Below are 14,747 nucleotides of genomic sequence, written 5' to 3'. Positions count from 1 at the left end.
GGTGGGTGCTGCGTCATGGGTGCAGACCACCCTCCTGAGAGCGTCTGGCAGCAGACAGGAGGCATGGGGTGCTCCCGGGGCACCTGGGTGGCTCAGGGGTTGAGCGTCTGCCTTCCGCTCAGGGCGTGATGCCGGGGGTCCTGGGATCGAGTCCTGCGTCCCCGCAGGGAGCCTGCTCCTCCCTCTGCCTGTCTCTGCCTCTCTCTCTGGGTCTCTCAGGAATAAATAAATAAAATCTTTTTTTTTTTAAAGGAAGCATGGGGTGCTCCCGATGACTGCCCTGCAGGGTTTGGGGGTCCTCCTGCCGGGAGCTCTACAAAGGAACAGGAAGGTGGATGGAGGTCCCCTGGGGCGGCTCCGGGAATGAGCTCGGGGGTGGGAGTCGGGAGGAGCCCCGGTCCCTTCCCCACTCTGGGGCAGCGGGGCCTGGCGGGACCTTCACCCTCTGGGCGGTGGGGAGCGGCCCGCCCAGGAGGAGCGAGCGGGGGCCGCAAGCTGGGTGGCTGCGCTCTGGCCGTCCCTTCATTGGCCCGTGTCCAGGGAGCCCCCAGGGACCCACCGACCAGACACAGGCTACAGGGACGGGGGTGCTGTTCACCTTCCTCGTGGTCTGCAAACCCTAAGGCTGAGGGGATGGGATGACCTGTGGTCAGCTGACAGGCAGCTGGAGCAGGTGCCACCGCCCACAGGTCGGGGAAGAGCAGCATGTCGGGGTCCAGCAGCATTTCTGTCACCAGCTGTGAGACCACGAGCAGCTCAGACCTCCTTTCAGCCTGGGCCATAGACTTCTTACTCTGCTCCATGCTGAGCCCTGGTCCCAGCACGCACTGAGCCCACATCCCAGCCCACCCTGAGCCCTGATCCCAGCACACACTGAGTCCTGGTCCCAGCATACACTGAGTCCACATCCCGGCCCACACTGAGCCCTGGGCCCAGCCCACACTGAGCCTACCTCCCAGCCTACACTGAGCCCACATCCCAGCTCACACTAGGCCCTGGTCCCAGCGCACACTGAGCCCACATCCCAGCTGAAATACAGCCTTGACTTCAGATCACACAGTGTAGACTCTCAGGCAGGGCTCTGAGAGTCTGCTGAATGAATGGACGGGCATCACAGCAGGGGGGTGGACACGGAGGGCCCCCTTCTGTTTTGGGGTGGGGATGGTCTTGGAAACTGTCTCAAGGAGGCGTGCGATTTTTTTCCTTCCCCCTTCTAGCCACACTCCTGGGACCAATGCCCTGTGACTCGTGTGGGGCAAAGGTGGCCCTGGGGGGCCCTGGACACAGCCCCTTGTGGGCTACTCCTTTGCCCGGTGCCCGATCCCCCATCAGTACTGCCTTCAGTAAAGGCTTCCGCTGTTAACCAGAAAACCCAGAGGGAGGAAAGCTCCGCACGTTAGAGCAGACCCCGTCTGAGGAGGCTTTGTGGGCAGGCTGCGAGCTGGCGGCGTCTGTGATGTGGGGTGGGGGCCTCGGCAGGGGACGGGCCTGGGCCCCACCGCCATCCACACAAGCGCCCACCTTCCTCCACGATCGCCCCTGGGGACGGGCTGCTGCTCTGTCCTCAGCCCTGTCTTAATTCACTTTCTGTCCACTCCACCCACGATCCTGTGCGCGAGTGTGGGGGAGTTCTGAGAAATTACCTGCCACCAGCGCTTATTTAAATCTCGGGGTGATTTATGAGTGTGGACAGTTTTAAGGCCACCGCCGAGCAGGTAGTTAGCCAGACTGCTGAACTGACAGTTTCCAAAGTGAGCGCAAAGGCACGCCACTGGCTTGGGGGAGCCTGCTGCCGGCTCCCGGCGCCCCCACACGCGGCCCAGCGCCTCCCTCTGGACGTTGCGACCGTGTCTTTTCCTTGAAGAGAAAGCCAAGGCTGTCCTATACAACCGCCCGCTGCTCTGGGCTCCCAGAGGTGCCCTGGAGGGGGGGTGGTGGCGGGTGGGTGGCCTCGGTGGGCGGCTTGCGCAGAGCAGTGGGGCAGCAGGGTGGGCAGCAGGGTGGGCAGCACCGACGCCGGTCACGCCGGGTCCCGCAGGGCCTCCAGCGGGCCTGGGAGCCGGGAGAGGGATCTGAGCGGGGTGGGGGCGGGGGAGGCAAGCGATAGCACACAGGTGGCTCGGGGAAGCCGGCACGGAATCTTCTTGCTCTGCCTCTGGGTGCTGCCCAGGACTTGGGTACGGACCCCTGGCTGGGGCGGGGCTGGAGGGCCCGAAGCCGTCTCGGGCCCCAGCACCCAGGGCTGTCCTGCACCGTGTGCCCCTGATCCCGGGGGTGCGTACCCTGTCAGAGCGGAGCAGCAGCCAGCTCCCTCCAGGGCCAGGCGGGGACGCAAGGGGCCTGCCGTCCAACATTCCTGCTTCCTGGCGAGGCTGGACGTTGGGACACAAACAAGGGATCTCCCGAGGCTTAGCTGGTGGGCGCCCAGTTAGGACACGGCGGACTCCACTGTGCCGGCCACGCCGCAGCTATCACACGAGCAGGGGGGCTGGGCCACCGTCCAGGGAGGGAGGACAGGCATGGACCCAAGCGCTGTGAGGGCAGGCTGTGGGTCTGCGGGGCCCCTGCACCCCTGAGCCCCTAAGCCCCTGTGCCCTTGTGCCCCTGAACCCCAAGCCCTTGCACCCTGCACTCCTGTGCCCCTGCACCCCTGTACCCTTGCACCCTGAGCCCCTGTACACCTATACCCCTGTACCCCTGTGCCCCGAGCCATTGCACTCCTGTGCCCTTGCACCCCTGCACCCTTACACCCCTGAGTCCCTGTACACCTATGCCCCTGTGCCCCTGTGCCCTCAGCCATTGCACTCCTGTGTCCCTGCCCCCCTGTGCCCCTGCACCCCTCTACCCCTGTGCCCTTGAGCCACTGCACTCCCGCACCCCTGCACTCCTGTGTATGCACCCTGCACCCCCGCGTGCACCTGCCTTGCTCACTTGGCCCAGCCCTGAGGGGAAGACTCCCAGGTCCAGGCTGGCTGCCAGCTTGCTGGGAGGCCCTGAGCAAGTCCCCTTCCCTCCCTTGGCCTCAGCTTCTCTGCAAGGAAAGGGACGTGAGCAATCGAACCCCACTGGTCAGTGGCTCCCCACCTGGGCCCGTGGAAGAGCCACACGATGGCATTTCTGTCAGCAGCTTCCGGGGCTTCATGTGGCCGTATTTAGGAGCGAGTGTGCACACGTGTGGACATGTGTGTGTGCGTGTATGTGCCCACGTACCCGGGTGTGTGTTCACATATAGGCATGTGTACGTGTGTGCGTGGATGTGCCCACATGTCTACGTACACACTGGCGAGCATGCCTGTGTGCACATGCGTGTGGGTGTGTGCACAGCAGCCCACCCGCTCTGAGCACGGGGCCTCCAGGGCTGAGCCATGTGCATGCCCCAAGTCGCGTGGGGACGCGTGGGTGCCAGCAGACGACAGCCGCGGCCCCGTCCTTGTCTTGTTAACGTGGACTTCATCGGGTGGAACGATTGTGAAGGACATCCGGGGCTTGATCTCTCCCTCCGTCTGAGCCCTGGGAGCCCGAGGGGGGGCAGGGAAGGTGGAGCAGGAGCCTGAGGGCCCGGGACTGGCATGGCCTGTCCTCGGGTGGGTGGCCCTGCTGCCCTGGGGGCAGGTGGGTTCCTTGGAGCCCAGGGCTCTGCTTTCCCATCCATCAAGGGCAGACTGGTTTGGTGGCAGCTGAGGGTCCCTCTGACTCTGAGGGTGATTCTAAGATTCTCAGGTGGGGGCACTGCCCTGGTGACCCCACTGCAGCGGAGAGGGTGCTTCTTCTAAGACCTGTCTGGCTGCCCTAGCTCTGGCCTGGCTACACCGTCACCTAGTGTCACCTGCTTCACAGTCACCGGCCCGCACCGGCCTGGTGCTGTCTGGACCGAGTGTCCTGTGCTGAGGACAGTGCCCGGGATCAGGGGCTGAGGGACTAGAGACGTGAGGCCTGGAGGGGCTGGTGCCCAGTCAGTGTGAGGGAAAGAAGGAGTTGGTGAACGCTGGTGGCCCAGGGGGTGAGGGGGGCAGCCTGGGGGCCTGGGTGGGCTCCAGGGGACGGTGGCTGCTCAGGATGCTGAGCCCCCCGGGCTGCTGAGCTTGGGAGAGGAGGAGGGTGATGGGCCCCCGTGTCCTCACTTGACCCTCCCAGGGGCGCTCAGAGGACCGTCTCCCTGTGCGGGGGCTGTGGTGCCCAGTGTGACCTGGGGGACCCTCTGGGACCCTGGGCAGCAGGCTGCCACGGAGGCGGCCCCAACCCTGGCCCGGGAAGGCGGCTCCATGGCTGGGACCTCCTTCCAGGGCTCCCCCCGAACACTCAGGAGGAAGACACGACGAGGCAAGGGGCCCTTGTGGGGGACACAGACCCCGCTTACGGGAAGGTGCAGAGGGGCTGGTGGGGAAGGGGAGGCCCGGGCCAGGGCCGGGAAGAGCGCCGCCTGGCACCGGCCGCCGTTACCCACAGGCCGGGGCTGTTGAGCGGGTGCGACCGGCGGGGAGGCCCCGTGGCCGGGGCGCCCGGGCCGCCCACGTGGATGCGACAGGTCCACGGTCAGGAGGGGCGGGCGTCTGTGGGTCCCGAGGTCCCAAGGCTGGCGGCGCCCTGTGCCGCGGTGGCGTGGGGCGCGACTGCTGGGGCCCGCACAGCAATGAGGCTGCGAGTGGCAAGTGCAAACCCACAGCTGGTGAATATTTCACGAGGCTCTCGGAGGCGCATGCATAATTAACCAGCAGGCCCGGAGGAGCCGCATAATTTGTCTTCTTAAAGGGGCTTGGTAATCTGTTAAGCTGTTTTGGAATCTGCATTCGAGCTGCGGGAGCCCCTCTGATTTCTAAATTAATTTGTGTGATTTAGAAAGTGGGCGCTCCACGCCTGCCTCCTCCCCGTTCTGGGGGGCCGGGCGCGGGGGCCTCGGCTGGCGCTGGCTCCGACGTGGGTCCCGTTTCCGTGGATTGATCGGTGGTGGTTCGCTCACTCGTGGGGCCGCGTGCGTCCGGGTGGGGGTCCCGTGTGCGGACTCGGCCCCGCTCGCAGCTGAGTCAGCTGCCGTGTCCGAGCCGCGCAGGCTGCGTTTCATCCGGGGCCTCAGGGGCTGGTGCTAACCCAGGCTCGGCACCCTCGGAAGGCCCGGGGGAGCTCTGCTGCCGCCGCTGGCACGTCATCACCCGGCTCCGGTCGGCCGGCCAGCTGGCTTCGGGCCCGCACGGCGGGGCTCCTCGGGACTCCTCGGGGCTCCTCGGGGTAACACGGAGAGGACCTGGGTCCCCAGATCACAGCGGGTCCCGGAGGACCCCCCTGGGTGTTGCCAACCCCGGCTGGTGCTGAGCCCGTGCTCGGGGGCCATCCTGCGTCCTAGCAGGTGGTGGCTGCGGGAGGGTGGGGATCGGGCTTGGCCTGTGTCCCGTGAACTGTGCCTGTCGCTCACCCCCTGGGCTTGAGGGGAGGCCCCTGGTGGGCAGCCGGGCTCTGTGGAAGGCCGGGTGGGGGCACAGGTGGCCATCCGGGCAGCGATCCTGTGGCCAGATGACCCCTCCTTGGGGGCTCCTTGCCTCGGGCTGCAGGCTGGACCAGGTGGGATGGATCCCTCAGGTGCCCTGGTCCCGTCCACGCTCCCACCCCCGGGTCTCCAAAGCTCTGCCCACCTGTGCCCCCGCCAGGCCAGCTGCCACCCTCTGCGATGCCCTGGGGGCTCCTGGCCCCTCGGCTCCCTTCCACCCCACGCTGCGTTTTTCAAGCTGTGAGCTTGAAAGCCGCCCGGTGGCTCCTGGGGAGACGGAGCTCCTGCCAGGGAGCTAAGGGACAGCGGTGCCCGGGCCTGACCTCGGGCCGGACCCCCGGGGCCAGGGGTGCTGCCAGCAGGGTGGGGCTGCAGACGAGGCACAGCTGTGATTGCAGGGAGGCCAGTAGGTGCCCAACGTGTGTTCGCTCCCCAGTGATTGTGGGTCATGCCCTCGATGACACCCTCGCTTGCCTCTGAGGGGCCCCTACTTTTCCTAAGAGCCCCCCCTTCCTTGCTGTTCAGAAGGGGACACTGAGGCTCAGACGTACCCATGCCTGCGAGGCTCCACCCCGGGTCCCTCTGAGTTTGGGCTGAAGATTCCCACCTGGTGACTCCCTCTGGTGCCCGGCGAACCGGGGCTCCCGCCGCTGACCCGGGCGGGGGGCTCCTGGGGGACGCCGCACACCTCCAGCCTTCTCTTTGTTCCACCCGGTGAGGGCCGTCAGCAGCTCTCCTTCCACGGCTGGGTGAGTCCTGAAATTCTCTTTCCATTAAAAATAAATGCCCCATTTTATCCGCCTGAAATGGCTCTGCTCTGATTGTCTCCTCCACGCCGCTGTATGTGGAGAACTATAAAATCATAATACAACTATTAATCCCCTGTATCTGCTTGTACCTAATTTTTATTAAAAATATCCCGTGCTCCCGCTGCCTTGCCAATTACAGTGAGGCCGGCAGGCTCCAGGTGGGTCAGCGGGACGCAGAGCGACCGGGATGGAGGCAGGTGGGCTCCACGGGGCCGGCCTCCTCGGGCCCCAGCGCAGCCAGGTGAGGCCAGGAGGGGGCAGGAATCCCCTGCCCGGGATGGACCACCTGCTCACCTGCCCTCGGGGCCCGGGCTGGGGCCGCCTGCTTCCTTGTCGAGTCCGCCTCTGCAGACTTTCCCCCTTTGAGGAGCGGGCTGGGCAGTGGGAACCGCCTGGTGGGGGGCTCGGAGGGGTGCTGTGGGGGCGCAGGTGGGAGCGCCGGATGCTCAGGTCAGGGCCTCCCGACCCTCACGTGCCCACGGGGCGGGCTTTCTGGGTGGCCAGGGGGACGCGGCCCTCCGCCCTCACAGCCCTGGTGGAGGGGCCTTGGGCTCTTGATCCCAGGGCAAGTACAGGGACCAGACACCCTGGAGGCCGGGGCGACCGGCACGGTGCTGGACGGCACCTCGCGGCCACCGGCTGACGCAGCAGCGCAGGAATGAGGTCCCTGGGGCCGAGGGGCTGAGGGGACCCCCGGCCAGGGCTTCGCCTGCAGGGGTGGAGTCGGGGGGCCGTGCATCAGTCTGTCTGCATGTCCAGCCCAGCATTCTGCCCCCGGGTCACGGCTGCCAGCCCCCCGACCCCCCGCAGAGGAGGCTGCTGGATGGAGAGGGGCTGGTGGGGGCACAGCCAGGGCTGCAGGGACCATCAGGTGCAGGGGGGGACAGAGGTGGCCCCTCTTCCGGGGTCTCCCTCACCAAGGAGGGGGTGGCAGTGTTGAGGACAAAGGGGCTATGGGGTCCCCCAGCCCCCAGCTCAGGGACCCCTAGTGGGCCCCCACCTGTCCCCGTCCCATCCTCACGTCCAACTGCCCTGCGGCCAGGCCTTCTACCCCGGAGGGTCCTGCCCGTGAGGCCCGTGGGGAGGCAGCCGGGGGCCTCCAGGAGAGATGGGGCGGGGGCCGGGCTGTTCCGCCAGCGCCCCAGGGCCGGGGCACCCCCTCCCTGTACCTGGGCCCTCTGGAGCCAGCCCCAGGTGCAGCAGCGCATCTCTGAGTGTCTCTGAAGGAACCCGTGTGGTCCCACGACTCCCAAACTACGAGGGTGTCTTCCCGTCTGCTGCTGGGCTCCTGTCACCCACGCTGAGTGGCTGAGAACAGCTCCTGCCTCGCTGCGTCCACGCTCAGGACCCGGGGTGTCTGTGGGGGTAGCCACGGTCCCCCACCCAGGCCTCTCGGGCTCAGCGGGGCGCCCGCTTCCAGGCCCCTGCCCCGCCTCCTGGTGGCCTCAGGTCCCCGCCGGCCGCTGGATTCCTTGTCACGCGGGTCTCTCCGCGGGGCTGCCTCATGTCCCAGGGTGGGGGGCGAGAGAGACAGAGACACAGAGATGGAGACAGAGACAGAGAGAGAGACAGACCCAGCAGGGTTGTCTGTCTTGCCCCGCAGAGACCCAGCAGGTGCCCTCCGCCCCCCCCCCCCCCCCCCGCCCCGCAACCTGCCCTCTGTCCCCGAACAGGGCTGGTCTCTGTGGTTTTGGAGGGTCTCGGCAGGTGACCAGAACGTGGAGGCTGTGATGCTGTGAGACTTCCCGGCCCTGCAGGTGAGGCAGCCTCCTCGGAACCCGGCTGCACCCCGCGAGGACCCGCAGGCCACGCGGGAGGCCCCCAGCGTCCTGGCCGCGGGGAAGCCCCGTGACGTCTCCAGCCTCAGGCACGCTCGGTGCAGCCACGTGAGGGACCCTGACCCGCGGCCGGGCCGCCTCCCCCCGCCTGGTGCCCTCAGACCCTCCTGTCCAGACTCCCGGGGAACGGGGGCTCCAGACCCAGGAGGTGGCTGCAGCCCCCGCTGCTCTGTGCTCACCCCCGGGCCCTGTAGGACGGGCGCCCGCGTTCACGTCACCGCGGGACGTCGCAGGGTGAGGAGCACAGACTCAGCGCGAGGGGAGTGAGGAAGTGATTAGGGGCAGGACCGAGCGAGAGGCGTGGATCCTGGTTCCCCCCTGGAGGAGGCAGGACTCGGCTGCCCCCCACCCGCTCCGCTCGTCTCCCCCTGCCGCCCCAGCCTGCTCCTGGGGTCCCATCCTGCTGGTGCTCCGGGGGGGCCGGGGGAGCGGAGGCACCTGGTTTCCCTCTAAACAGCAGCTTCACAGAACCCCCCCGCGCGGCACGGTCCCCGCGAAGACCTGGGCCCCACGCCCCACGCGGGCCCAGCCGGGGCCGGGAGCCGGGAGGCGCCTGCTTCTCCGAGACACACAGGGCCATAAAGACTGTTTCCCCGCAGAAACGGAGCCTCTAAATGGCATTTCCCTTTTATGAACAGCTTTATTACAAAGTACATTTTCCCCCGCCAGTTCCACCCCCCACCAGCCCCTTGGAGGCTCCGCGGCTGCCGCCCGGCCCTGCTGTCAGCGTGGGGCCCGCTAACGGGAGACGTTGAGGGGGTGCGCGAGTGGGGGCCTGGGGCTGCAGGAGTCAGCCCTCCCCCGTGCCCTGTCCCGGGGCTCCCGTCAGTGACGGGCCTGGTGACCCTTGCCGGGACAGGTTGAAGGGACTGGCCTGGCCTGGAGGCCGGCGGTGTCGGCTCCCACGGGACTGCGGAGGCTCCGCTGGCCCCAGCCTCCGGGCGCGCCCCCAGCAAGGGCTTCTGCTGTGTGGCTTCAAGGACCCCGTTTGGGGTCAGACTCCCCGGATGTGAGCAGGAAAGAGGGTGGGGCCGTCGGGGCACGTCACAGGGAGCAAGGCCGCCGGCTGCCTGCCCCTCGTGGCTCCGGATGACTCCTGGGCAGACCTGTCTGGAAGGTTCTGCTTGTTGATGCTCGGCGTGCCCGCTTCCGTCCACCTGTCACCGTCCCAAGAGCCTGGGGCACGCGAGGGACCCCTGGCTGGATGGGGATGGGCAGGAGCGCCACGATTTCTCCTGCAGAGAGTGGTTGGTTGGTCTGTGAACCTGAACAGGAAGCCAGAGACCCCAACCCTCCCACTGGTGCCCTTGGAACCCCACCAGGTGGCCGGGGACAGGCCGAGGACCCCGGGGCCCCGACATCTGCCAGAGGACTGGCGACAGGGCCTGGATTCACTCTGTAGGGCTCCGCCGTGTGCTCCTTGTGCCAGGGAGGCGGGGAGGGTGCTGGGCGCGATGGCCTGAGGGGTGGAAGCGGGAGGAAGGGGGACGCCGGGCCCCCGGATCCCGTGGCCCCTCTGGAGCCCCGGGGTCCGCGGGGAAGGACAGGGTTCTGGTGCTGCCCGTCCCACTCCCCCTTCCTGGCCAGTGTCTCAACAGCGGCCGGTTCTGGGGATCCCGTGGATACGTAGTGTGACCCTGGCCCAGGGCCGTGCGGAGCTCCCTGGAGCTGATGGAGACGACAGGTGGGCAGGAGGGGGTGAATGCCAGGAGGAGCCCCTGCCCACCCCTCCTGCTCGGAACCCAAGGCGGTGCCAAGGGTGGCGGGAGGGAAGACGCCCGGGGGGTGTGGGGCGGGCCTGTGGTGAGGGCCAGCGGCCCCGGGGCGTGCCCCCAGGTAACCGCACTGGGAAATGAGCAGAAATGGGATGGAGCCGCCTCTGTTCATTCTGGAGATCAGTGCAGAGTTTGCAGCTAAAGCCTAAGGCTCTATTCAGTGCTTCACTTCCTTCCCCCAGCTCCACTCCCCCATTTTCTCGGGCCCTTGGGTCTCTGCTGGTACCCGTCAGGAGAGCCTGCCAAACAGCCCCCGAGCCCCGGTGACCCCCCTGCTGACCTCTGGCCCTCCTGCAGCCCGCAGAGCGGTCCCAGCAGGGGCTGAGAGCGGCTTGTTCTGGGGTTTGGGTGAGGTCGGGGGGCCCACCCGGCGTCCGGGGTGCCTTTCCTCCGTGCCCGGGAAGGTGCGGGGTCCAGGTTCCAGGGCGCGCACGGTTACAAACGAGGCCAACTTCAAATTCCTCCAGGGGCCTTGTTTTTTTCTTTCAATTAGTAATGATTATTCTTGGATGCACTGCTTAGGGATTAAATAAAGCCCAACTTACAATGGTTTCTTCACCAAATGGGCTCTAGGTTTCTTTTCTTTTTTTTTTTTTTTTAAGATTTTATTTATTTATTCACGAGAAACCCATAGAGAGAGGCGGAGACACAGGCAGAGGGAGAAGCAGGCTCCATGCAGGGAGCCCGACGCGGGACTAGATCCCGGGGCCCCGGGGTCACGCCCTGGGCCCCTCGACCACTGAGCCCCCCAGGCTTTATGTCCCTTTATGTTTCCTGCATAACAAGCAGCGTGGGGTAAAGCAGCTGCTTCCAACCCCTGCCTGCAGGGCCTCGGCGCTGCCTGTCTCTCTGTCCAGCCGTCATCCTGGATGAAGCTTTTGTCCTCCTGCCTGTAGCCTCATGGTCACAAGACCGCTGCTCCACCTCCAGCATCACATCCGTGCTCCAGGCAGGAGGAAGGCGCAGGACAGAAGACATTAGGGGGTGAGAGAGGGAAGGAAGTCTGGCACCGAGTCTTCCCCCAGCGTCCCCGTACTTTCTGGGACGCCAGGCGGTGCGCGGCCGCGTCCCAGTCCCCAGGACACCAAGACGCCTCGGCGCGGAGGAGGCCGGTGGCTGCCTCGATCCGGGAAGGCCCGTGGAAGTAGTGGGGTCTGTCCGGTGGGTCAGACGGACGTCCTGCGCAATCGCTGTTATTTTTAAGGCGAACACTCCCTTCCTCTTCCTTTTAAGCCACTCCTCTCAGCACACAGGGGCCCCGGTCCGTGGCCGCCCTGCCCGCCCTGCCCGCCCCGCCGCGCCGCCTCCGCTCCGTAATTAACGCGGAGCCCGAGATGCCGGGAGGCTGCTGATTAGTTTTTTTATTAAAATAATGGGGCCTTCCAGGCAATCAGGGAGAATTGCGTGAAACTCAGCAGTTTCGCCGCTTATTTATGGCAACATCGAGCAGTGGACAGTCTCATTACCGTCTGTAAATACCCAGGGTCGTGTCCTTGGTGGTGAAATGCGGCCTTCCCGGCCGAGGGGGCGTGGCTCGCGACTCCCGGGGACCATAAACCCCCTGGAAGCAATTACCCCGGGCTTTAGAGGGGCTCCGACAATCTCGACAATCTCGTTTGGCGCTGCTGGAGCCTCTCGCGGGCCGTAGGCCTGGGGGACGGACATGCAGAGCGTGGTCGGGGCCGACCAGGGACCGGGCACCGGGTGTGCAACTGGTCACGGGCCCCGTGGGGCTCTCGGGAGCCAGCACCAGGTGTAGGCGTCTGTGAACTGGGGCCCCACCTGGTGGACCCCTCCCCGCCGGCCCCGGAGGAAGCCCCAGGTGCAGCGGACACCTGAAGGGGACACGGTGCGCCTGGTGGTGACGGCGTGGAGCGGGCGCAGCCTGGTGGACGGCGGGCGCGGGGGCCCACGCGGCATCCCTCCACCCCGCCCCCTTGGCTCTGGGTGTGCCACTCTCAGGTGTCACTGCCCACTTGGCCTAAGCCAGGAGCTGTTTCTCAAAGTGAGGGTGGGTACCTGCTGCGGGGGTCCTGCCTCTGGGGCCTCTGGTGGCAGCCCGCGGGGAATTCCTGTGCCCCCCCCCCCCCCCCCCCCGCTTTACGCTTACATCTCCGCTCGTCCCTGCTCGTCAGGGACCGTCCTTGGGGTCTGCTTTGGCTCTGTCCTGCCAGGAGCTGGGGGTCCTCCCCACCCACCAAGGTCCCTGAACCTGTGGCCTCTTTCTGAGCAGCTGGAGGACGAGGACGGATGTCCTGGCCCGTCCCAGGCCATCAGACCCTCACACACACAGCTCCGCTGGGAGGTCGCACGCCCCCGTGGGCTTCTCCTCCATCCTCTGGCAGGCCAGGCACCACGTCCTACAGTGTGAGGTCCCCATGTGGCCCGGGGTACCGTGGAACAGTCCAGACTTCTGGGGGCCACCCTGTGGTACGTGCCTGAGACGGGAGCGTCTGTGCAAACCTGCGTGCACGGGGGCCGAATCCAGCCCTGGGTGACGGATGCCGCGTCCGTCTCTGATCCACCAGCCGTGCTCGGGCAGCAAGTGCGTTCCTCGCGTCCGGGGCCTGCGGCCTCTCTGTCTATAAATTCCTCAGGAACGTGGCGGGGCTTTGGGGCCGGCAGCAGGCGGCATGCGGGGTCCCCACTGTGCTCCTCTTCGGCCCAGGGTCAGGAGCCAACTGTTCCGCTAGGTGCTATCCCAGAGGAGCCGGAGAAAGACCGGGGAGGGTTAGGGGAGCACCCCGGATGCACCCGAGGGGGCACAGGTCAGAGCCCATTTATCCCCAGGTCGCCTGAGCTCCGTCTCTGATTTGGGGGCCGCAGCGGCATTCAACGCCCCTTCTAAGTCCCGGGGGCCCGTTCTTCGTGGATGGCTGTCCTGGCTCGCGTGACGGGCCCCCGAGTCTGAGCGCCTCAAAAGCGGACACTAACTGGAAAGAGTCACCCTGCCCCGGCGTCTTCCAGAGCGAAGACGTTTTGCAATGCGATCTCAGCAGATGCCCGGGGTTCAGTCTCTAAACCAGGAATCGGGGGGTGGGGTGTGTGTTTTCTTTCCTCGAAGCCCCAGTTCTGACAGCGGCCACCCGGCAACTGGAATCATCGGGGCCCATACGGCCCCCGCCGCCAGGGTCTGCTCAGCACCCCCACCCCGGGGGTCCACGCCGGCCTCCTGCTGGCCGCCCCCGCCGAGGGGATGGCTCGGCTGCCTCAGGGCCACCGCGCAGGGCCGGACCGTCGCCCCTGAGCGCCCGTGCGGTTGGAGAGGGACTTGGCGGGAGACCAGGTATCTCGCAGAATCAAGGGGAGCTTGGAGAACCAGGCTTGGAAAAGGAGCAGGAACCTAGAAGTTTAGGTGGTTTTGTTTTCTTGAACCACACGTCTGAAGTCTGAGCCGAGGAGCGGCCGGGCCGTGGGCACCGCATCAGGCCCCGGCTCGGGAACCGCCCGTGGTCCACTGGCGAGCCTGGAGCGGCCGGGCCCTGCGTCTCTCCCGCGCCCTGCCTCGACCTTCCCCGCGGCTCCTCCGGGGCGGGTGTGCGTGTCGACTTCTCCGTTTCACGCTCCCTGTGGCCTGTTGGCCAAGGTGGCTCGTCGTCCAGCACCTGTGCCCCACCTAGCAAGTGTTCATGTAACAGAGTGATAGCAGGGGTTCCTCCCCGACAGGTAGGAGCCCAGTGGCCAGGGTCGGGACACCCCGGAGGAGGAGGAGGCCCCCCGTGGCCGTCGATGCCCCTCACCCAAGGGCCTTGCTGATTATGCCAGGGCCCCCGTGCCTGCTGAGTGCCATCCACAGCCCCCCGGAGTGCCAGGCCCCGGCGCTTCTGACGTCATCTCCCACCAGGGTCCTGCCGGCTGTCCCAGGCCTCAGGCTGGCCTCCCCCAGCCTTCCCTGCTCACCCTTCCTGCCAGGCTCACGCAGCTCCCGGCTGGCCCTGGAGTTGAGAGCGGGTGTCTCAGTCCCTGCGACCGACACTGAGAGTGAGAGGTGCTTCCAATAACTGGTACGTGGGGGCCCCAGACGTGCCTGGGACGGCCCCGGGCAGGCTGGGGGGGATGGTCACTCTCCCTTCACCCACCACGCGGCAGGGGGCATTAGCTGTTTTCTGGGTGCTGTGGACGGAGAAGGCTGTAGCCTCCATCGGCCTCCCTTCCTTGGAGCCCAGGGCAGGTCGCTCTCAGGCCTGGGGCGTTGAGCATCCTCCCGTGAGATGACGGTAGCTGGTGGCAGCCTGGTGTTAGTGGTGCCCCAGAGCCAGAGCCGTGTCCTGATTGGACATGCTTGATCCCAGCGGGAAGTGCAAGGGTGGGGCTGGGTCTCGGGGGGGCATCTCAGCATCCAGGACACCAGCAGGCTCTGCCGTCTCCCTGCCACGGTCCCCCCACCAGACCCCCGGGGCCTCTTGGTCCCTGGGGCCTCCCCACGCATGGCCGTCTGCCTCCACTGTGTTCCCAGGAGTGGGGGAGCCTCAGCACCTGCTTCACGCTGACATTCCTGGGTCCTTATGACCAGCGCCCAGGGCTGCCCGGTGCAGGGGGCCCCCAGCGCCTGGCTCGACGGAAACAGATCCTCGGTTGCCAAGAAACTGCGGACAATGTGGATGGAGCTCCGGGGATTCCAGAACCCTGCTCACGGCGCCCTGGCAACTTTGTCCCCGTCTCCCAGGGGGCAGGGAACTCCTGTCTGTTGAGGGACAGGGAGCTCCAGGGTCGAGGAGGGCAGCCAGCTGCCCCGGGTGGCACGGTGGCCTGGGGAGGACCGGGGAGGCCTGGGGAGGACCGGGGAGGCCTGGGGAGGGAGCCGGCTGGGGAACCTCGGCCAGGATGAGACGCCTGCCTTCCCGGC

The 14,747-nt window shown here is 66.6% G+C and overlaps 1 long non-coding RNA gene across 1 annotated transcript; it reads right to left on the bottom strand.

Annotated features, from left to right (window-relative positions):
- Positions 1–11,244: 11,244 nt before the first annotated feature.
- On the bottom strand, positions 11,245–14,507 carry LOC140640545 (uncharacterized). Its single transcript, XR_012037304.1, has 4 exons — positions 14,378–14,507; positions 13,802–14,122; positions 12,012–13,517; positions 11,245–11,551 (listed from the first exon to the last, which is right to left on the bottom strand). It is a non-coding gene; the product is annotated as an uncharacterized lncRNA (long non-coding RNA).
- Between the last annotated feature and the right edge of the window lie 240 nt (positions 14,508–14,747).

Source organism: Canis lupus, chromosome 9 (assembly GCF_048164855.1).
Source record: "Canis lupus baileyi chromosome 9, mCanLup2.hap1, whole genome shotgun sequence".
NCBI lineage: Eukaryota > Metazoa > Chordata > Mammalia > Carnivora > Canidae > Canis > Canis lupus.
This window is presented reverse-complemented; position numbering and strand designations above follow the sequence as displayed.